General features: G+C 39.3%; 1 protein-coding gene across 3 annotated transcripts in view; it reads right to left on the bottom strand.

The window, feature by feature from the left end:
- Positions 1-24,957, bottom strand: part of FUT10 (fucosyltransferase 10) — a 267,866-nt gene that overhangs the window by 63,878 nt on the left and 179,031 nt on the right. For all 3 annotated transcript variants that reach the window (XR_013825466.1, XR_013825467.1, XR_013825468.1), the window contains one exon: positions 23,230-23,350. The gene's annotated coding sequence lies outside the window, so the exon portion shown is untranslated. The remainder of the gene's footprint in view (positions 1-23,229; positions 23,351-24,957) is intronic.

Genomic DNA, 24,957 nt, shown 5'->3' with positions numbered 1-24,957 from the left:
CTATCCTAAGACCCATCATACTGGATTCTAATTATTTACATGTCTGTCTTTCCTACTAGACTAAAAGTTTCTTTCTTAAATCAGAGGCTATTGTCTATTTTTTCAATATCTTTGCCTACCTACAATGTTTCCCAGCTTAATAAATCTTTGTTGAATAAATGAAATTTATTTGTGTGTGTATTACTCTCAGAGCTTTTGCATGCAGTGTTAGGTACTCTCTTTCTCTCGTGCCATTTATAAAACAAGGAATTTGAAACATTTAGATCAAAGGCACAGAAGAAATGACACATGCATTTCTTACTGAGAGGTCTAGAAAATCAGGTAAAAGCCTTCCCTTTAAATAGCTTAGCTCATAAAAGTAAACACATGCCTTGTATCAGAACAGGGAGACATTAAGTTCAGACTAGACATCCTTTGATGCTATGCAGACCCAAAAGTTAAAGAGCAGGCAGGAAGAGATTTTAATTCCCGTCTATGATTTATAATTAATTTATAAGGAAAAAGTTGCATTATTAAAAATGTCTCTAAAAAATTATCTGCTTCAAGAAGGTGGCTACATGATGTAAATGAAAGTGAACAGAGAAATTATTCTAGGTTCAAATATTTCCCAAGGCTGCCTCAGCCATTCTTCTCAGCTGTATTGCTGTTCTGTCAAATAAAACTAACGTATGTTCATAAAAAGAATGACCTGCTTACCTGGTTACTGCTATTAAATTCAAGTGCTTTAAAAAAAGAGATTGTGGTACTTCCCTCGTGGCGCAGTGGTTAAGAATCCGCCCGCCAATGCAGGGGATACGGGTTCGATCCCTGGTCTGGGAAGATCCCACATGCCGCGGAGCAACTAAGCCCGTGCACCACAACTACTGAAGCCCGCGTGCCTAGAGCCCGTGCTCCACGACAAGAGAAGCTACCGCAGTGAGAAGCCCGCGCACCGCAACAGGGAGTGGCTCCTGCTCGCCGCAACTAGGGGGAGCCCGCACACAGCAGCGAGGACCCAACACAGCCAAAAATGAATGAATAAATAAATTAAAAAAAAAAAACCTCTATGGAGCTAAAATATAATTTAAAAAAAAAAGAACACAAGCAGTGGAGAAGGTAGGTCTGACCCCTGCTTGTATGGAGTTTACACTTGGAGGTGGGGGAGGAGGGAGAAAGAAATTAAGTGAAACAACAAAGAAACCAACAAATGCAAGCTGTAACAAAAGCAACTGAAGGGAAAAAAAACAAGTCCATGAAACACAAAGAGGCCAACTGGTTCAGGAGAATTTGCTGTATAGAGGAACCACTTAAACAGAATGCAGAATAAAAGGAAGCATGTGGGAGAGATGCTGCGGATAGGGCAAGAATGATTACTTCTAGGGGTAGAAAGGCAGCCGGTTACTATGTCCCTGCAGGATGAACAGAGAAAGAGGTCTTCAGATTTATCATGAACAGGGATTAAGATCAGGGGTCCAGGCCAATTCAGGGCTGGGTTATCAGACAGAAATCAGGCCAGAGAAGCTCTGAGGCAGAGGGGAAGAGCAGCTCCAGTTAGAGTCAGTGAGCTTTTGCTGGATCAGAAACTTGAAATAATGACAAGTCTTCGTCCAAAGACACCATCTTGGGATAAACCTTCCTGGACCTTAAAGAGACCAAATCTATTACGACTTTGATACCCGCATCCAAAGCCCTGTCCTCATCCACACAGAGTCCCTCAGAGCCCAAGCTGGCCAAGACTGTCACATCTCCTCTGCCGATTTGGAGCTCAGCTGAGGAATTCAAGTTCCCTGTTGGCTGGGAAGCGCCGGTCTTGCAGTTCCGTGGACTCTTTCCCATCGTCTTTCTTTGGAGCCCACCATTAACCTTCTTCTTTGGCCCTCCAGCATCCTGTACAGGGGTTCTGACATCAGGGCACTCGATACAGTCTTGTCAAACTAAAGGGAAAGAAGCTCCTAGCGCTGAACTTGCAAAAACTCCCAAAACAACACAAATACGGCAACCCACAGAATGACGTAACAAGTGCCTGCGTATTTCAATGAGGGTTATTTTAAAGCATTCTGTACAGACAAATGGGTGACCTTGGCTGTGCTTGTATGAGGAGACGGGGAGGTTTCATGTATTTACACACACACTTTTGGCTTTCCTAAGCACCGGAGCACATTTTCTCGGGCTACACTTAGGCAGGGGGTTTCCATGTTTAAGGAATTAGGAATTACTGAAAAGCACTTTGCAAAAACTTGGCAGCAAATCCAGAGCCACAGTCTGAATCGGATTTTTAAACTTCTAATATTTCTTCAGTGTAACCCTCTATGAAAGGAGTGCTCAAGGGAGATCAGAACGCTAAATGGAGTGAGGATTTTGTAATTAAGTAATCAAACCTAGAAGAAGGAATTTTAGATGGCAAAATCTAGAAGAAGGAATATTAGAACAGCAGTGAGAAGACCTCTGTTCTATTCTGCTTTTACCACTTTAAAACCCTAAGGCACTGGGTAGCGATTAATCCCTCTGAGTCTCATTTTTCCCATTTATAAAGTGGAGAAAATAATGCCCACTCTTCCCAGACTACTAGCTGGGATAATTATAAGAAATGAATGTGAGTGTGTGTGTGTGTGTGTGTGTGTGTGTGTGTGTGTGTGTGTATACATCAAAAAGTATAAAGGATAATAATAATGGGAATGCTATGAGGAGAACACTGAAGACATTAAAACTTCCTTATGTTGACATTTTCAACTTCAGAGATAAGCAACCCCCTCATACCGGCTCTCCAGGTGATTTTCAGATGCCCTCTGGGCATGACAGATGCCTAAAGCTAATTGTTTCTCTTGTAAACCCTTTCCTGAATTCCACAAAAGTTTGCTTTTCCGGCAATCTCTCTTCAGAGTTCCTTTCTTGACCTGTACAAAGTCATTTTCGTTCTAGATTGTGACTTAAAGCGTTTTCTGCTGCACCTGAGAATCCCACATTTACTTCCAAACTTCTTGCCACAGAGGGCTTCTATCTCTGTAGGTGTGCCTCTAGGTGTCTGGACAAGTTCTGGGAAGCAAGTAGTCCCTCCCAAAGTCACAGCTTCCTCCTGGTTCTACCACGAGGGAAATCTGCCATTCACCTCTGGCCTCTGTATTTCCTGAGTTGGAAGTTAGATCTACCCCACTGCCCCTCAACTATCTGGGTGGATGGGGTGGGGTGTCACACCTGCAGCCCTTGGATGGCTGTCCACGAGTCTTCTTCACCAGGTAAGGGATGCGCTTTACAGCATACCACTCTTTGCAGATGTCCTCTCCTTCAAAAATCTTCCCTCACCATTGTCTATTCCCAAACTAAGTGAATAAGGTACAATTGTCAAAGAACTGCTACTCAAAATTTGCTTTGCTAAATACCACATATGTGTGTTTGTCTTCCATTCTCTTCTATACCTGATTTTATCATACTGGCATCTCATTCCAATATCCTATTGCAGGTGGAAAGGACCATCCCACATTTACCTCTACATTAGATAAGGATATGACACCACGAGCGCTGTGCCATTCAGATTGAAACTCTTGTTCCGTAGTCATCTTTTTCTTTCTCAAATGAGCCCGCAAATTGTGCTACTGAATTGTCAGTGTGAACTTGACTTTAAAGACAAGAAGTTGTGACTGGTCCAAGGTCATCACGTTCTCACATCCATCACAGAGGCAACTGTGCCCTTGATGATGCCTCCCTGTCATGTCTTGAATATAAAAATATCTGATCAATTTGAAAGATGTTAAATAGGAACAATTCTAAGGCCATAATTTTGAATAAAATAGATTTTTAAAATAAATTTATTTATTTATTTTTGGCTGCGTCGGGTCTTCTTTGCTGCGTGCGGGCTTTCTCTAGTTGCGACGAGCAGGGGCTACTCTTCGTTGCAGTGCACGGGCTTCTCATTGCAGTAGCTTCTCTTGTTGCGGAGCATGGGCTCTAGGTGCACGGGCTTCGGTAGCTGTGGCACGTGGGCTCAGTAGCTGTGGCTCATGGGCTCTAGAGCGCAGGCTCAGTAGTTGTGGTGCAAGGGCTTAGTTGCTCCGCAACATGTGGGATCTTCCCAGACCAGGGATCGAACCCGTGTCTCCTGCATTGGCAGGCAGATTCTTAACCACTGCACCACCAGGGAAGTTTTCAAATAAAACTCCCTTTTCCCTCACCGCTCAACTCTCTTCACTTTTGCATACACCGATTTCATCAATATTGCTTTTAAAAACAACCAAATCTTGCCCAGAAATGAAATAATGAATTAAATCTGAATCTGATTATGCCTCTATATCCACCTTCCAAATTAAGTAAATACAGGGGACTGGAGAACATGTTAAAGGAAACTACAGAAATGTGATCAACAAAATCCACATATGGGAGACTTCACAGGACAAAAGACCTGTTTTCTGGAAAAACAACAACAAAAACAAATAGCAAGAATAAAAAGAAAGAGATTGAGGTGAACTGAACCGCATGAAACCTCATTGAGGTGAACAGCATGAAAGAGATTTTAAGTGATATGTCAGCCAATTGCAAGATATGGACTTTATTTATATCCCAATTCAAACACACCCTGGAAAAAAATATGAATCAGAGAAATTTGAACACTGCTTCATATTTGATAATATTAACAAAATACTATTATTTGAAGGGTGATGATGCTTTCTGGTGATTATGTTTCTTTAAAAAGCATCCTTATCCTTTAAAGATTCATACTGATATGTTTATGGGTAGAATTACACAATGTTTGATATTTGCTTCATAATAACACAGTGGTAGGGTTAGAGAGAAAACAGGATTGGCCATTGTAAGACAACAGAATATATATGTATTGGTCTCTGCTCCTGGCTCCTGGCACAGAGCTCCTAAAACCCTTGTGATAATACTAGGAGCATCTCTTGTTCTAGTATTTGTCTTTGATCCCCATCCCGACACAGGGCTCCTTGATCCCTTGTAAACTTCTAAGCGATAAGAGCACTAGGAGTGTCTCTTTTTTTTTTCACTGAGGTGACCCTGGGTGAGCTCTTGAATGGTTCCTGGATGAGGTCTGGTCACCAGAAAGACCAAGCCATGATCAGAAGCTTGGAGTTTTCAGCCCTATCCCTAATCCTCCAGAGAGGGGAGAGAGGCTGGAAATGGAGTTAATAATTGATCATACTTACGTGAGGAAGCCTCCATAAAATCCCAACAGTACAGGGTCTGGGAGCTTCCAGGTTGACAAACACACGCACACCTGGAGGGTAACATACCCCAACTCCACAGGGACAGAAGCTCCTATGCTTAGCACTCTCCCAGACCTCGCCTTATATATCGCTTCATCTGGCTGTTTATCTGTATCCTTTATCATACCCTTCAATAAACTGGTAAATGTAACTGTTTCCTTGAGTTCTGTGAGCTGCTCTAGCAAATTAATCAAGCCCCAGGAAGGAGCCTTGGAAGCTCTGATCTACAGCTGGTTAGCAGAAGCATAGGTGATAAGCTGGGCTTGCCACAGGCATATGAAGTGAATGGGGCAGTCTTGTGGGACTGAGCCCTCAACCTGTGGGACCTAACACTATCTCCAGGCAGGTAGGATTTGAATTGAGTTAAACTGTATGACAGCCAGCTGTCACAGAGAAATGCTTGGTATGGGGAAAATCCTCCACACATTTGGCAACCAGAAGTGTCAGAAGTGAAGTGTTCTGGGTGAGTCGTCAAGGAGAAACACAGAAGAAACACACAGTAGGGAAGATCTAGAGTTCTTTCCTACTCAGGAAGAAAAAATCTGAGTTTTTCCATTATCGCCCTGATTTGATCATTGTTGAAGCTGGATGACGGTACAAGAGGGTTTATTATACTAGTCCTCACATTTGCATACTTTTGAGATTTTCCACGATAAAGTGTTCTTGAAAGCCAGCTGAATAATTTGCTAACCAGATGATTGAATAAACATTCAGCATTTCAGCTGGCTGTGTTGATGGAATGTGGACCTGCTCAGAGTAAGGTGTTCGATTTATGCTTTCCTTTATTTACCAACAGCATAAAAACAAAAAGGTGCAGATGTAGAATGCTAATGGAAGTACTGCAATGTCTTATACCACAGAAGTGACTTGCTTAGTGCTTTACTAGGTGAGTGGAGAGAATGCATACCATCGTCCTTTGATTTGGGACAGGGAAGGTTCCTTTCTTCTCCGTAAGAGAGACTAAGAAAAATGCAACGTAACAATCCACTCTGGCTTTGAAGTATGGTGACTTTGCTGTTGTTATTAAGGTCCTTTTGAGAGTGTGTTGGATTCTACACACTATGTGAAGATAAAGTACAGCTAGAATTCATTAAAATGCCATCCAAGCAATGGAAATAGAGCTGAGACTGGGAAGAGATATGAGAAGAACTTCAATAGTTTCTGTAACACTTTATGTCTTTTCAAGTCTGATAGGAAGAAATTTTAGCATTGCTGTTCTCAGTACCAGGTATACAGGTATTTGTTACATGTCTCCATTTTTCTTTTATGTTTAAATATTTTATTATAAAACATACATAAAGTTTTCCTGAATTTGCTTTTTTTTAAGTGATTTTTAAAAATTAATTTACTTATTTATTTTTATTTTTGGTTGCATTGGGTCTTCATTGCTGGGTGCGGGCTTTCTCTAGTTGCGGTGAGCAGGGGCTACTCTTTATTGCAGTGTATGGGCTTCTCATTGCGGTGGCTTCCCTTGTTGTGGAGCATGGGCTCTAGGCACAATAGTTGTGGCACACGGGCTTAGTTGCTCCGTGGCATGTGGGATCTTCCTGGACCAGGGCTCGAACCCGTGTCCCCTGCATTGGCAGGCGGATTCCTAACCACTGCGTCACTAGGGAAGTCTCCTGAATTTGCTTTTACATGAAGCTTGAGACATGGAACAGTAAATATAATCAGTACAATTTTGCACTCTGGAAGCCAGGATAGACTTTTACATGTATTGTGATTGACAATATCATGGAGAAGCCTCTTTCACTCATCTCACCCCACCCCGCAGTGTTAGCCGCATTGCCTCAAAAGAAACCAAAGATGTAATCAGACGAATAAATTGCCACGTCTTAAAATGCAAACACTGTTAAGATATTAACTGCCACTCAACTCTTTGTGTAATAGCATGCATCCTTCCTGTGGTCCAGCTCATTCATTCCAAATGTGAGGACTTGACTCTAAAGAAGCCACAGAGCCCATGTTCTATAGCTCCTCATATACACTGGGCATTGCATGTAGGCTGAATAAATAGTATGTCTCACAAATACATGTGCTATCATATTTCAAATAGAGAAAATGTTGGGATTAATAAAATATGAATTTGTTTAAAACCTAATGGAATCTAAAATATCTTTCAGTCATTATATATTATCTCAATCAATGTGTTAATAAAGGTATGAAACCCATCATGAAGGAAATCAAAATTTGGGAATCCCTCCAAATCATCTGGAAGGACAGTACTTCACTCTTTTTGTTGGTCTCATAGTATTCCGTGATGTGGATGTACTGTAGTTTAGTCAGCCCTTCCTATATCCATAAGCTTTCTCTTTGGCCACTTGGCTGAAGTTCCTTTGGCCGCTACAAACCATGGTACAGTATACATCCTCTGACATATGACCATACAAACGTGCGCTTGTGTTTCTGTGAGGTAGATTCCCAGGAGTGGGATTTCTCAGTTGAAGGGGAAGTGTATTTTAGGTTTTAATAGATGTTTCTATGTTGCCTTCTAGAAAAGCTGCAGAGCTTTGCAACTCCACGGACAACGTACAAGAGAACCCTAGTCTCTGTATCTTCACTAGCAATGGGTTTTATAGCTCTATTTTTAAACTGAATTATAGTTTATTTACAATATTATGTTTAAGGTATACATCACAGTAATTCATTATTTTTGCACACTGTATTCCATTATAGGTTATTACAAGATAATGGGTATAATTCCCTCTGTTATACAGTATATCCGTGTTGCTTATCTATTTTTTATATATAGTAGTTTGTATCTGTTAATCCCATACCCCTAATTTGCCACTCCCCCTTACCCTGTCCCCTGTGGTAACCACAAGTTTGTTACAGCTCTTTTTAATGTCGCCAATTCAATGGATATAAAGTGATATTTCAAATGTTTGTTGATCACTGGGTTTGTTTTTCTGTGAATTTAAAAAAATTTTTTATTTGAACCTTCTCTACATTTTTCTATTATATTGTGAGTCTTTTTCTTGTCACACTATAGGAAATCTCTCTACTACAGAAATTGCCCCATATATGAGGTTGCCCACTCCCACCTCTTAGGTCACCCTCTATCATATCATAAAATCTTATTTTCTCCATAGTAATTACCACGATTTGAAATTATTTTGTTTGGGAATTCCCTGGTGGCCCAGTGGTTAGGACTCTGTGCTTTCACTGCTAAGGGCGCAGGTTCAATCCCTGGTTGGGGAACTAAGAACCCACAAGCTGTGTGGTGCATCCAAAAAGAAAAAAATTATTTTGTTAGTTGTTTCTTCACTGTCTCTTTGAACAGAATGTAATTCTATGAAAGCACAAATTTCTCCTTTCCTCTTATAGCTCCCTCGCCTATGACAGCGTATAACACAAGACAGGCCCTTAACTATATTTATTGAATAAATAAATGAGAAATGGGCAAGAAATTACTGACAGATTCATACAGACCCAAGGACTAGTGATAAATGTCATAATTATAGCAACCACATACTCCAAATTTTCTGGAACCGTTTTGATTATTTGTTCCCTTAATTATACTTGTGCTTGTCAGACCATGTGCCCTAAGGTTTGATTCATACACTTATGTATAAATTATGCGTGAACATAGATGAGAAAACAATGAATCATCCTTGAGGGATGGTTAGGAATGGGAAAAACAAGAGTGATATTAGGAGTTTGCCACGAGACCAGAAGTAAAGGCATGAAGGCAGATAAAACAGATGGTCAAGGACACAGCCGTGGGAAATCAACAGACATTTATGGGTGAACAATTAAAGAATTAAAGAATGCAATGTGTATTTGCATTTGGAACTGAGAAGAATTGTGAATAGAAAGATATGTGACGATCAGGTTGTAGAAAACACACACGAAGCTGAGGAATTTACACATTTTCTTATAGGAAATGTGGAGTCATCAAAAGTTTTTCAGCGGGGGGTGACATAATCATATTTATGATACAGGAAGAACACTCTGGTGGCAATGCTGTGAATTAATTAGAAGGGGAAGAGAAGTTTTTATTAATCATGGTCCTTCCCACCGTCCTAAAATAACTTGTGCCAGCTAGTCTAAGTGTATTTTATGGACAGCATTTTTAATAGAACTAGCAGGGTCAGCACTTATTTCCCAAATCAGGTGACAAGACACTCTAACTTTTAGCCATTAGCTTTTGCTGCACAAATTTTTTTAGCTTAAGAATAAAAACCATAGGAGTTGCATTAATTTCCTCAATGAAGTGGATGCTTACATTGACTGAGAGTGATGTTCATTTTCTGCCAAACTATATCACCCTCCTCTTCTAATCCAAGATTTCTGAAATGCTCCTGAGGAATTTTGTGTGCCAGGTACTGTGTTTGACCTACACCTAGAAATAAGTTTAGTTGGTTAGATTAATATTAGGAAATAGCATTATCTAGTCTTAGCCTGTCACCTTTCTGAGTTAGGGTAAACGTATCTGCATGGTAAAGTTATGTCTATTTAGACCAAGATAAAGGGACATGTTTGTCTTCTTCTTTTGTTAGTTTAATAAATCTCAAATCTTTGGCATGAACTTTCCAATCTGGATTAGACATTGACCAACTAAAGTGGTGAATTGGCACGTCTCCCTTTGGATGGGTAGTAGTTCTGTTTGCAAGCATCATTTGATCCTCCTTAAATGACTGAAGAATGGCTCTTCTGACAAGGTAAACCACACTGTACTGAGAGAGTGCAGTCGAGTTAAAAGGACATGACTTTGGGGTCAGATATTCCTAAATTTAAATCCCTTCTGTGTTACTTAGTAGTTGAGTAATATTCATTCAATACATGGTTGAGAACTATTTTATGTCGATTACTGGTCTAGACATGAGGGGTTGAAAACTGCCTATAAGGAGTTAGAAGTCTAGTAAGAGAGAAGGACAAGGAAATCAACCTTGTACGCAGAATAGAGGAATGAACTGGGAGCAATGGTGACACAAACAAGAAGGTAATCAGAGAAGGCTGCTAAGCAAAACGGCACCCCAGACCAAAGGAACATAAAGAACAAAAGTGTAAAGGCATGCCTAGGAACGGTGTGTTTGGTGACCCCCAAAACCGTGACGCCTGCCTTATTTATATACAAACAACTTGTCTGTTTTCACCACTGTAATGGCCGGCACCTAAGACTGGCTCTGATACACAGTTGGAGCACAATAAATATTTGGTGAAATAATATGAGAAGTAAAAGATGTGCTGAAAAGAGTGAGAGATAAAGCTAGAAAAACAGGCAGAGGACAGATTATGGCTGGGCTTCAATTTCAAGATGAGACGTTTGGATTTCTGTTCTGTATCTGAATACTTTCCAACCTCAGCTGAGGATTACATTTGTCTCAATTCTGGATCACCTGTTAAAAATACAGACTCCAGAATTCTCCTCAGAACTGAACCCAAATCTCTAGAAAAGAAGCATGGGTGTCTGTATTTTACCAGATTTTCATGGGATGTAAGTATTCTAATGACCTGAGTGTTCGAAGACACTGGATGAGGCAAAAGAGTCTGAGGGCCTGAACCAAAGACAATAGTAGATCAATAGAGGAAATGAGAAAATAAATATGTATAGTCTATGCTAATTAGGTTGATCTGTCAAGACCCAGTGATCATCGGAGAATAACCAGAGGGGCATCTACGATTCTGATTTGAGTCCCTAGGTTACATTGTTAAGAAATACAATAAAGAACGCCTGAAGAAAAACTAGCCTGGAAGAGGAGATAATGGATTTTAGACAAATTTAAAGTGCTTATTGTCAAACCACGGGTAAGGTGCAGAAGGTAAGAGAAAAATGGAACTGGATCTTAAGAGAAAAGTCTAAGCTTGAGTTATACAATGCGGTAACATTTAAAAGACGTCAATCTGTTCAGATTGTCCCAGTAATTCACGCTATGAAATCTGTCATATGACATAGCTCCAGTGGCGTACTGGCAAATGTTTACCAACTGGCTCTCAGGGTGTGAGAGTGGGGGAGCCCTGATTTGTCGAATTCACTATGGCAGATTTCAAGCTACCAAACACATCACTGAACATGAGGTTAGGGAGAAAAGTGCACAGTTGGTTCTCACCACCAGTGGAAGCTGGCCCCAGCACACCATGATTGCATAGTCCCCCTCTGCCCCCCAGAAATTCGCTTATAATTTCCTGTGGGTCACTTTCCCTAATAAGTCCTTACTCCAGTAAAAAAATTTCCCATCCTAGCACTAAACACAATACTATTTTTAAAAAGTCAACTCAGTACATTCAGATAAAGACATTTCTTCCCCAAACATCCCATCTGTTCTTCACAGCCCTCCCTAGGTTGCCGCACTCTGTCCAGGTGTATCGTAATCCCATCAGAGCTGGTTCCTCTTTAACTCTTTGGCCTCTCCAACCACCACCAAAGGAATTAAGTGGCCACCGTAGAGCCGCTGATTTAGGGGCCAAGTGCTAGGATTGTTGGATTCCGGTGGCTAGCTACTAGCTAGGCTTTCAATTCCTAGGTTCCTCTCATCTGCTTCACTCGCATTTGCATCTTTGTTCTGCTGAAAACATTCCACATCGTTCACTTCCCTCCTACTATGCAGTCTGGCAAAGAAGCTTTTGTAATCGCTTCCTGAAGGGTGGGGGAGGAGATTGGGATCCAACAAGAATTCAATAACCATCTCCGCTTGTAACTAGTTCATGCTTATAAGGAGACTGCAACTCTCTCTGGCGTTATGTGGCAGAGCAGTCAGAATAAGTCTGAGGTGTACCAGAATCTCAGAGCACGCTATCTCCACACTGTTTGTCTTTAGGACACAGGTGACAGATTACGGTGTGACCTCCCAGTTGTTTTATCTTTACTTGAGTGCTTGTTGTGTGATAGACTAATTTTCTTTCAGCATTTTAAAGATGGCATTTCTTTTATTTTTTTCATCTAACTTGCATCATTTCTTTTAAGACACCAGCTAACAGACTATTGATCCTTTTAAAAGTGTCATTTTTTTTGTTTAGGTATTTTTGAGATTTTCTCTTTGTCATGGTTTCAGCCGCCTTATTTTGAGGCACCTCTGTGTGTTTTTCTTAGTATTTATCCCGCTTGTGGTTCTAAGTACTTCTTGAATCTATTGCTTAATTTCTTCCATCAGTTTTGGGAAATAGTCAGCATTAGCCAGCCCTTTGACCACTGCTTCTGTCCCGTTAGCTTCCTCTGCCCCATATGTGACTCTATCCTTATGTCAGACTCTCCCATGGATCGCTTATGCATTTTTTGGAAATCTCAATGTCTTCCTTTCTCTATTCTTTGTTCTTGAGATTTTCCTTCTGGCCTTCTTCCAATATATTAACTCATTCTTCTATCATATCTAATCTTATATTAAACTTACCTATTAAGAACTTAGCTTCCGTGACTGTGGTTTTCAATTTTATAATATCAGTTGATTTAATTTTAAAAATTGATCCCTATTCTCTGCTGATACTCTCCAGCTTGTCATCTATCTTCTTGAACATATTCGTCGTAGTTATTTTAGCATCTATATCTGATAAGTCTGATAACTGGATCAACTGTGGGTCTGTATGTGTTATGTGTATCGATTTTTGTCATCTCTGATTTTGATAATTTATAATTTTTACTGATGCACATTATTGGCTACATTTTATTAAATGACATTGTGTCATGAAAAAATCTAGAGATTGTGGACGGTATTATCGTCTACCTGAGAGGATTTATGTTAACTTTGGGCAAAAATTTGAGTAGGAGCAGCTGATCTTACTCTGTCTGATCAGAAATAACTTATTCAAGACTGGATTTCGGTCTCTGAAAAGCCTATTTTGGGTTCTCCATTACTCCTAGGATGTAGACCTTCAGGAGTTTTAACTGAAAGCTTGGTAAGTTTACAGGGACCCTGAACTCTAAATATTGTCTCCCTAGCACTATGAGGCTGAAAAATACATCTGCTTAGCTTCCTGGCCTCTCAGCCCTTAACCTCTTGTGAAGAGACATATGCTTTGGTGGGAAAAAGTAGTGCAGAATATCAGACTCACTCTTTTGCATTTTTCTTCACTCGGGGATCTTGGGTCACCAAATCCTTGTAATCTCTCAGCTCCGATGTCCCCTCTGCTCCGTGAGGCCGAGGAAAGTTCTAATTAGCTTCTTTGCCTTTTACCGCCTAACTCCTTGATGAGCTGCTGAGCTTTTTACATCATGCAGTTTATGAATCAACACATAAGAGGAATAATGACATAAAATTCTGCCCTTGTCTCAGTAAATTATCTTCTCTCTGAGATCTCAGTAAAGCAAGTCGTGGATGCATTGACAGCTCTCAGATGCCTTCGAGTTGATTTTCTTCTGTGTTTTATCCAGGTTTTCTAGTCGTTCTCTGAAGAAGGTTGTTTGGATATAAACTATTTCATCATATCCAGAAGCAGAAGCCCAAGACAGTGAAAGGGAGTTGCAGTCTAGATATACATTGAAGGTCAAAACAAAGGACTTGCTCTTTCACATAAACTGAAGTATGAGAGGTGAATTAAGGGCTATATGAAGGCCGTTGGCCTCAGCTACTGGAAGGGCTGAGTTGTAATTTATGAATATGGGAAAAGCACATGAGAAGAAGGTTTGTCAGGGGAGTATCAGGAGTACATTTTGTGATGGCTGCTAAAAAAATAAAGAGAAGATTCCAGAAGGCATTTTGGTATATGAGTCTGGAGTTCAGAGAAGAGGTACAGTGTGGGGATATAAATCTAGAAATCGTGAGCATATGTTTGGCATTTAAAACCAAGAGAGTAGGTGAGGTCACCAAACGTATGAGTATAGATAGAAAAGAAAAAAAGATGTAAAGAGTAAGTCTGGGGAACACTAACATTTATGTAAATGTCAGGGAGATGAGGAGAGACCAGCAAAGGAAAGTAAGAACTTAAAACGAGAGACTAAAGAAAACCCAGGTGAGTGAGATGTCCTGGAATCCAAATGGAGCAGCTATTCCAAGGAAACCATAGTAAATCATGCGTCAAGTACTACTGGAGGACAAAATAAGACTGAAAAACAACCACTGGGTAAGCAACATAGAGTCCTTAGTGATATTTATGAGTCATTTTAGAGGAGAGGTGTAAAAGTCTGATTGCAATGAGTTCAAGATAAAATGGGAGGAGAATTTTTTCCCAAGTAACTTACATCAGGGAATTAGTTCTTGCTGTTTATCTTATTGGAGTTCACAGAAAAATATCTCATCTAAAATTCATCTGATTTCCTAGAACAGATTGACATGATTCATGTAATCTCATCAATGATTCTTTTTTTGAAATTTTTATTGGAGTATAGTTGATGTACAATGTTGTGTTAGTTTCAGGTGTACAGCGAAGTGAATCAGTTATATATATATATATATATATATATATATATATATATATATATCTCCATTCTTTTTCAGATTCTTTTCCCATATACGTTATTACAGAATGTTGAGTAGAGTTCCCTGTGCTATACAGTAGGTCCTTGTTGTTTATCTATTTTATATACAATAGTGTGTATCTGTTACTCAGCCATAAAAAAGAACGAAATAATGCCATTTGCAGCAACATAGATGAGCCTAGAGGTTATCTTACTAAGTGAAGTAAGTCAGACAGAGAAAGACAAATATCAGTATTACATAACTCATCACTGATTCTTTAAGCATACCTCCTTTAATGCTATCTTCAGGATCTGTTCATGGCTGAAGATCATTTTTGCCCTAAAATAGTTAATAATCAAATGTCTGATGTAAAGATTTCATATCGTCTCCACACCCCCCCAAACTATTATCTGGGCCCTTAGGCAATATTGTGCAGTGATGAAAAGAAAGGAACTTCTAGAACATGTACTACAATAAACACTTGTCCTGGGAGGCTCCTTAACAGTTACTTCTGCTTTCCCAATTCTGGACTTGCAATATTTCCATGGACTATTCCAGCCAAAATTCAAAGATATCCCCGCAATGAGACTAGCACCCTGAGGAAACACACACACACACACACACACACACACACACCCCTTCTAGTGGTCACTTCTGAAACTATAATATTCACCCTAAACAAACTTCGGAGCTCAGGCCCACACAAAAGGAGCTCTTGTGAACCTTGGAAGGAGAGGGGTATCCTTGAACCTAACACTCTGGCACATGGATCATACTCTGCCCTTCCTCCTCTAGACAATATTTATTTTCTCAAAAATACTGAATTAGGGGTGGCAAACTCATTGATTTATTTTCATGCCCACCCTTCTTCAGATATCTCTCTTGAAATCCCAGAGGACTCCACCACTAAAAGAACCTCCCAGACCACCACCAGCATTATCCTCCTTGTAAACATCTGACTCAGTATTTTGAATCCCTTCCGGGTTAGAGGTCATGCTGGAGATCGGAGTAAGAAATTGCGTTCATTCCGTCTCTAACAACAAAGATGTCACTTTAAGTGATTACCCTCCATCCTCACAATGTATGGTGTGGTGTATTATTCAGGACATGCTGCCCGCTGGAAAAAAACACCCGCAAAATCGCAGTGACTGAACATGATCAAGGTATTTTCTTGCTGATATAAATTCCAAGGTAAACATTCCTGGCCAGGTGATTCTCCAAGCAGCACCTCAGGAACCAGGCTACTTCCATCCTGTGGCTTCAAGGTAGCCCTGACAGATAAAAGAAGGGGATGAGGAGTTGCACAAAGGGTTCTGTGGCCAGTCCTGGAAGTGGCATGCATCACTTCTACAACATATAATTGACCAACAGTGGCCCACACTATTTTAATCTAACTTCAAGAGAAATAGAGAAATGCAATCTTTTCGGTGCTCAGGAAGAGAGAGATGATTGCTGAGCATCTAGTCAGTCTCTGCCAGACTTCCTCTGGCCACCAAATTCTCAGCTCACTCTTGCCCCTACATACAAAGCACACTCACCCTCTCACCAGCGAAGACCCCAAAGTCACACCCAATCACCACATCTAGGTGAGCTTGGATCTCCAGGTGATGCACAGTTCTTCCAATAGGGCTATTTATGGCTCCTTGTGTTCTGATGGTCTATGAATTAAAAGATAAGTTATCTGCCCACCACCACACACACAGCCAGTACACAACGGTGTAACAGAGCCAAGATAACAGTAATAAACAGCCCCATTTACAAAGGGAACACATGGAAAAGCCTAGAAGTCAATGGTCTACAGCAATACTGAAGTCATTCTGGGCAGAAAATGTGAAGGATTCCAAAATGGTGATAGGAAAAGTTGTTTGATAAGGTTTTTCTTGTGTTCTCCAAGAGGAATACCACTGTCCATCCTTCTTTGTGGCCCTGCTTCTTTCCTCTGTGACCTTCACCTTGTCCGCTATCCTCTTTGGCCATATGTGAAGTGGGAGAGAGGGGGCATGTCTTTGGGAATGCTGGAAGTTAGCCTCCCTCATGCTTACAGAAGTGTGGAGTCCCAGTGGTTGTTTGAAGTCTAAAGCGGTCAAATGAGGTTTTTTTTTTTAAATTTGTTTAGCGTGTGGCTTATTTGGAAATAAAAATTCCTCAAAAACTTAATAGGCTTCTTCTTTTTCCATTACACATATTTTCTTTGCCCTAAACAGCACCTTTTCTGATCACAGTTTTTGTCTTGTATGGAAACCCAATCTCTTATTCCTCAAGAGATATTAAAGTCCTTGAAATTTTTCAAAAACAAAAAAAACCAAAAAACTTAATAGGCTTCTGACCAATTTGCTTCCCAGCAGTTGTAAGTGCCAGAAACTACATTCAAAGATCTTCCCTAGACATAATTCCCAAATACGTTTTATCTCTCTGCTTCTTTGCCACCGTAAGAATCTCTCAATTTAATAATAGCTACTTGAGGCTATAACTTTTAAGGAGAATACCCTGTCCTTAAACTGGTCTTTTTTTGTGAATCATTTAATTCACCTGAAAAGATTTACTGGACTGCTAGTGCTTAAAGTTTGTTTTTTTTTTTAATTTAATTTTTCACGGTTTAGAGTCTACAAACAGCTGACTTTTCAACTCTGCAAAACTGAATTTCCAGACTCTCTCTATTCCCTTTCATTTATGCTTGCAAACTAACCATCTATTTTTCAAGCATTTTCTTGGCCAAACGCAGCCAATAAAAACCACACTCCACTAGAGTTATATTTCTCAATTCTTCACCTGGAATTCAATTTCAATAGGCACGTGTTACCTTCCAAGTGTTCACAGGAAAATGTTTTACCAAATGTCTTGCCACCGCATAACAAGGTTACCACTTTTCCAGCTGTCAGTTTCAGTTTCTTTACTGACCACAGCCAATCACTAAGCTAATAACATAGATTTCATATTTTTGTTATGAAAGGACTCCACTTCAACATATAAATATTTCTACTTGAATAGGTTAACTGCTGTAGCAGACAATCTAAAATCTTACTGGCTTAATGCAATTAAAAAATTTTTTTTAATTCAAGTTCAGTGCAAATATTCCTGGTTTGGTGGTTCTCTTGAGTTGTTCTCTTGCAAGTTGTGCCTTAGTAACACAAGTGCTTCTATCTTATGGCTCTGCCGTTTTACAAATTCAAGGTAATCCTGGAATAATCCAGTCCTCAGATGGGGTAAGAGAGAGGAGTGTAACTCAGAAGATTTATGACCATGCCTAAAAGTTATACACATCAATTCTGTACACATTTCTTTTTCCAGCCCCAGCCTAACAATAAAGAAAGCTTGGAAATAAAGTCTACCCATGTTCCCAGGAAGAGGAGATAGAACTGGTGAGCGTCTAGCCAGCTTTGGAGTAAATGCAGCTAGAACCAGAGATTATCCTAATATTGGAAAGTAAAAATTATCCGATTCTAAAATATGCAACAGAGACATATAGAAAAACCCAACCTGAATCCTGAAAATGTACCTATTTTATTTTATTTTATCATTTTTCAAAAAATTTTTGGCCACACCACACAGCTTATAGGATCTTGGTTCCCCAACCAAGGACTGAACCTGGGCCATGGCACTGAAAGCACTGAGTCCTAACCACTGGACTGCCAGGGAATGAATTCACTGTACCTCATTCATATATTAGCTAAAATGCATTGAGAATTTACTATTTCTCAGGCATTCTTCCAACTGTTTTATAATTATTAAATCATTAGTCTTTAAGATAAGCCTACGAGGTGGATGCTATTATAATGCCCATTGTATAGATGAGGAAACTGAGGCACAAATGGATTGGGAAACTTACCCAAAGTCTCACAGGTTGTAAGTGGGAGGAACAGAATTTGATCCCAGGCAGCCTGGTTCTAGAGCACAGACTCACCCATTACACTGCTTGGCCCTTTCTGATTTATTCACGAACTTCTCAGTTTAATACACTACTGCCTAAGGGCATATTCTCTCTTCCCCTCCTCCACCCAGGATGCCATTCCCAGTCTTGTTTGTACACTTGTCCCCACTGATTCTGTAGAACCTACTCATAATGTATACTTGTACCATCCTATAACTGTGTTAGTGGAAATTTTGGGAACAGAGATCATCATCCAGTCTATAGAGTGATAAGGGAAGAGGACAAAGGGCAAATTCAAGAATTTGCACATACATTTAGAGGGTAGTAAGAAGAAAAAGCCAGCCCATACCTGACATTTGCCAAGTCTGGGGCAAAAGTCCAAACAAAGGCCCACTTTCTATAGGTTTAAGACTTAAAAGTTATACATAGAATGAACACAGTGTTAATTAAAATACATTGATTCTCCTACCTTGAAAAATATATTATCATAACATTCCAGAATGCTAGATTGAATTTAGAATTCTTGGACTGGAAATTCCATGCCAGAATGTGGTGCTTGGGGAGAAGCTGGCCCCTGATGTTCCACCTCCCTTCTTTTCCCACCCTGGATCCATCTTATATCACAAGGGGCCTCTGAGGCATATAGGTGGATATTTGGGCTTCGACCGCATCATCCCAGCAAATAGCCCCTCCTAGGTCCTCCATCAAGAGAATGACTCAGGGAAAGGCCAGGCTAGAAGCCAGCTTGTGCTGTCCAAATAGGAAACTCCTGGGCTCTGATGATCAAGAATATGGTCTAGATGGAAGGAGAACACAGGTTTTGGGTGGGAATATCCTTTTTGCCCCACAGAATCCTCACACTGTAGGGAAGGGCACTGCCATAGAAGGGCCAGAGCAGGACTACTCTCTGCAGAGTAGGACTGAAATCCTTGATTTTGCCTCTGACCATGAAGGAGTGACTGGAGTTGAATTTATTCTCCGGCCTCCAGCAGGACACTTGGATTACAAATAATGTTAAAGGAAGTCCTTTAGGCATAAGAAAAATACCAGCTGATGATTTAAACTACACAAGGAATGAAGAATGCCAGAAATGATAAATATGTGGGGAAATATAAAGTATATTTTTCTCATTTTTAATCCTTTGAAATGTAATTGACTAGCTAAAGATATACCATGAAAACACTAATCTACAAAAAGCTGGAGTGGCTATATTAATATCAGAAGAAGATTTCAAAACAAAAATATATTGTCAGGAATAAAGAGAAACATTTCATAATAATAAAGGCACTAATACATGCAGAGGACATAACAATCCTAAACTTTTATGTACCATTATTAATAACAGAGCTTCAAAATACATAAAACAAAATTGGTAGCACTAAAAGGGGAAACAAACAAATCCACAGTAATAGAACTGTAAAGAGAAATAAAATCATATTTATATTAGCAGATCACAACATTTCTCTATTAGCAATTGATGGACAAGTAGATGAAAAATCAGCCAGAATATAAAACACCTGAATTATCACTTCAACCAACTTTACCTAATTGACATTTATGAAACACTCCACATAGCGTCAGAATACACATTCTTTTCCAGTGAACATGGAACGTTCACCAAAATAAACCATATTCTAGATCACAAAACAAGCCTCAAAAAATGTAAAGGGATTAAAATCACACAAAAGTATCTTCTCTGACCATAACCAAGTTAAACTAAAAATGTCTAACAAAAAGATATCTGGAAAATCCCCTAAATAACACAGAAATCGAATAACACACCTCTAAATAACACATCAAGAAAAAAATATCACAAGAGAAATTTAAATTTAAACTGAATGAAAATGCAAAAATGTATGAGATGCAGCTAAAGCAACATTTAGAGGATTTTTAACATTAAATGGTTATATTAGAAAAGAATGTGTCAAATCAACGATTTAAGATTCCACTTTGAAAAACTAGACAAGATAGATCAATGCAACAGAAGAGAGGCCAGAAATAGATCCACATATTTTTGGTCAATTGTTTTTTCACAAAGATACCCAAGTAATTCAATTCAGAAAGAACAGGCTTTTCATCTGATGGAGCTGGAACTATTGGATATCCATACATTAAAAAAAAAAAAAATTAAGCTTGATTCCTAACTCTCACTCTATATACAACTTAATTTAAAATGAATCATAGACCTAAATATTGGACCTAAAACTCTAAAACTTCTAGAAGAAAATGTAGGAAAATACCTTGTATCTAGAATACTTAAAAACTCTTACAAATCAACAAAACAAAGAGAACAGCCCAACTTAAGAAATGAGCAAAAGATTTAAACAGGACATACCACAGAAGAAAGACAAATATGCACATGAAAGGGTGCTTGGCTTCATTAGCCATCAGGGAATGGCAAATTAAAAACCAGAAAGAGTTACCACTACACATCCACTAGCAAAGCTTAAATTTTTAAAAGACTAAGTGCTGGCAACAATGTGGAGCTATGGGGACTTCCCTGGTGGTCCAGTGGTTAAGGCTCTGTGCTCCCAATGCAGGGGGCATGGGTTTGATCCCTGGTCAAGGAACCAAGATCCCGCATGCCAAAAAAAAAAAAAACAAGAAAAAGAAAGGGAGTTAAAGAATGTGGAGCTATGACTTGTTTATGGTTTCCTTTGCTGTGCAAAAGCTTTTAAGTTTAATTAAGTCCCATTTTTTAACTTTTGTTTTAATTTCAGTTACTCTAGGAAGTGGGTCAAAAAAGATCTTGTGGTTTATGTCAAAGAGTGGTTTTCCTATGTTTTCCTCTAAGAGTTTTATAGTGTCTGGTCTTACGTTTAAGTCTTTAATCCATTTGGAGTTTATTTTGTGTATGGTGTTAGGGAGTGTTCTAATTTCATTCTTTTACATGTAGCTGTCCAGTTTTCCCAGAACCACTTATTGAAGAGGCTGTCTTTTCTCCATTGTATGTTCTTATCTCCTTTGTCATAAATTAGGTACCCATACGTGCATGGGTTTATCTCTGGGCATTCTATACCATTGATCAGAGTGAAGTAAGTCAGAAAGAGAAAAACAAATACCACATGTTAACGCATACATAAGGAATCTAAAAAAAAAAATGGTACTGATGAACCTAGTTGCAGGGCAAGAATAAAGATGTAGACACAGAGAATGGACTTGAAGACACAGGGTGCGAGGGGGAAGCTGGGGCAAAGTGAGAGTAGCATCGACATGTATACACTACCGAATGTAAAATAGTTGGATGGTGAGAAGCAGCTGCGTAGCACAGCGAGATCGGCTCGGTGCTTTGCAATGACCTAGACGGGTTGGGTAGGGAGGATGGGAGGGAGGCTCAAGGAGGGGATATGGGGACATATGTATGCATATGGCTGATTCACTTTGTTGTACAACAGAAACTAACATAGTATTGTGAAGCAATTATACTCCAATAAAAATTATTAAAAAAAAAAAGAATGTGGAGGTATGGAAACTGTCATAGATTGCTCAGGAATGGAAAAGGGTGTAACCACTTTGGAAAACGGTTTGGCATTTTCTTATAAAGTTAAACATCTACTTACCATAAGATCCAAATATCCCACTTTGAGATATTTACTCCATAGAAAATTATTTTTAATTTTTATTGGAATATAGTTGATTTATTGTACAATGCTGTGTAGTGTCAGGTGTACAGCAAAGTGAATCAGTTATACTCTATTTTTTTAGATTCTTTTCCCATATAGGTTGTTACAGAGTACTGAGTAGAGTGCCCTGTGCTATACAGTAAGTTCTTATTAGTTATCTATTTTATATATAGTAGTGTGTATATGTCAATCCCAGTCTCCCAATTCATCCCTCCCCTCCCTTATCCCCAGGTAAACCCCATAGAAACTAAGACGTATGTCCACACAAGGACTTGTATTCATATGTTTATAGCAGTTTTATTCTTAACAGCTCAAAACTAGAAACAACACAAATGTCCATTGCCTGGTGTTTGCATAATAATCATATACTTCTCAGCTATAAAAAAGAACAAATTACTGCTATGGAACAACATGCCTGAATCTCAGAACTGTGATGCTATGTGGAAGAATCCAGACACCAAAGACTAAATACTGTAGTTTCCATTTATACACAATTTTAGAGAAGACAAAACTATAATGACAGAAAGATTAACTGTTGCCAGAGACCAAGAATAGGGGGAGAAGATTGATTCGAAGAGGCAGGAGGCATTTTGGGGGAAGGGAAATGTTTATGATTATGGTGGAAGTTATAGGACTCTGCATATCTGTCAAGACTTAAATAGTTAACTACATTCGTAGCATGTGATACCTGAAGCACACAAAAGAACATATAAAGATAATATAGTCAATACATATTGAGATATAAATAAAATGAACACTGGTGATACTGCCACTGAGATCTAGAGCGTTACACATATTGTTCCTCCTTATGCCAACGGATTTTTTTTTAACAAAAAATGAATGACTACCTAATCTTATTATAGCTAAAAAACAATAATCAATGACAGTTATTGTACCTGTATTACATCTCAATATTACTGATTTTTTTTAATGTGAAGGTGAAACCTGGAGCAAGGACCCCTCTTGACTGAGTCTAAGGGCAGTAAGGAAAACAGAAACTAGTAAAAGAAACTAAAAATGTACAATTTGTAAGGTGGATAGAGACCCCGATCACTGTGTTAATAGAAGCCTAGGAGTACCAACCGCTGCCACACATCAACAACAGCTAACAATGAGGGTTTCTGTTGGCTTTTTTTATGAGATGGTCAGTCATTGGGGGCCACAAGCGGAGACAAAGGAGTGATTCAGGAAAACAAATGTATTATACTCACAGGTCCTAGAAAGAGAAGACATAGCACAGCACCCAGTGCCACGTGGAAAAACACCAGGGGAGTCAGGAGGCAGAAGACAGGAAGCAGGGGAGCACTTAGACCGTGGCCTTTATTGGGGTTTCTGCAGGAGAGACAAAGCAGGGCAAGTAAACAGTTTAGGGCTGGCTGGTTTGAATAATTTCAGCGAGCTTTGGGCTATAGGGATGGTCTCTAGTTGCCTGATACCTGGCCTTAGGATAATTAAGGCAAACGAATATCATCTCCTGGGGTGCAGGGGCCTGATAGAGGAAGCCAGTCTCCTGATTGCTTAGTTTGCATATCAAGGCCATGCTCCCAGCTGAGCCCTAGCTTGCCTCTAGGAATTGGTTAGCCCCGGGAGGAGCAGTCTCTCCCCAGCCAGAAAGGGATATTTTAAAGATGTTAAAACAGCATAACATGCAGGAGGGAAAAAAAAAAAAAAATATATATATATATATATAATACACATATATAATATATAATACATATATAATACAAACAATGCCATTTCCTATGTGCCATGAACACTTCTGAATTTCTTGAATTAACTCTTTTCATCTGGTTAACAACCCTGCTAGTGAGTCAAACGTAGCACTGAGTGTTGCAGGCCAGGTGAGGACCAGAGTGGACGATTCTTTTGTGCTAATGCCCGTGCTTAATTATTAGAAGGTTGAAGTTGAAGCCAGATTGTTTCCCGTTAAGATGTGAAGGAGCAAAAACAAAGAACATAGACAGCTCCCTCCAGATGTTGGCTGTGAAGAAAACAAATGCTACAGTTACAGTCAAAGGAAGATTTGGTTTTTTAGGTTCTGAGATTGTTAACATGTTATATAATAAGGGAAAGGATCTGGGAAAGATAAAGATATTGAAAATGTAAATGGTTTGGGGGATACTTGATGAAAAAGGAGAACTTGAGTGAATTACTTTACCTCTTGGAGCCTTACCTATTTCTTAATCTGTAAAAGTAGTTATCATAATCCCAACTGCCAAAATTTTGGTGAGGATTAAATGAAAGAAGATACAGCACATTTAGCACGTATTCTGGCATAAAGTATTGCTTAATAAATGACCATTTTATTCCTTCCACCTTCTTTTTCTTTTAATGTCACAACACAACTTGCTCTATGATGTGCAAACCAGCTGCAGAATGTAAACTTGCTATAATTCCATCTTTTCAGGTTTTTTATGAATCCTTTTAAAAATACCAGGGGCAAGGGGAGCTGGAGAACTTTCAAATAAGTTATTGAGAACCTGATAGATGTCAATGGCTGTATCCAAATGCTGACTAGGAAACGAAGCATAGGAGTAAATGTGATGCTTTTTGGAAATGAAGACAAAGCGTGAAGGAAAACTGAAATAAGAGAACACATTAACCCCGAGAAAAAAATTTATTGAGTTTGTTATTGGAACAGAATAACCGGTACTTTTATCTCAGACGATTGCTGCATTAAACTAAACAGACCAAAATGTTGTAAGCTTCCTGCTTACCTTAAGTGGCATTAGCAGTGTAAATCAACAGATGAACTATGTGAGATTAACTGCCTATAAAAATGGGGTAAGAGTGAATATGGGATTTTTATTTTTAAAAGTTAAACTACAAAAATAGCCCCAGGGACATATAAAGGCAGTCAGGAAATGTCAAAGATAAAAATGTTAATTAGAACATTTGGTTTCTTCTTAAAGCAGGCTGTGGTGTTGTCCTTTCTTTGA

This window comes from Stenella coeruleoalba (genome assembly GCF_951394435.1).
Source record: "Stenella coeruleoalba genome assembly, chromosome: 21".
In the NCBI taxonomy this organism is placed as follows: Eukaryota; Metazoa; Chordata; class Mammalia; order Artiodactyla; family Delphinidae; genus Stenella; species Stenella coeruleoalba.
The sequence above is the reverse complement of the archived record's forward strand: the minus strand, read 5'-3'. Positions and strand labels throughout refer to the sequence as shown.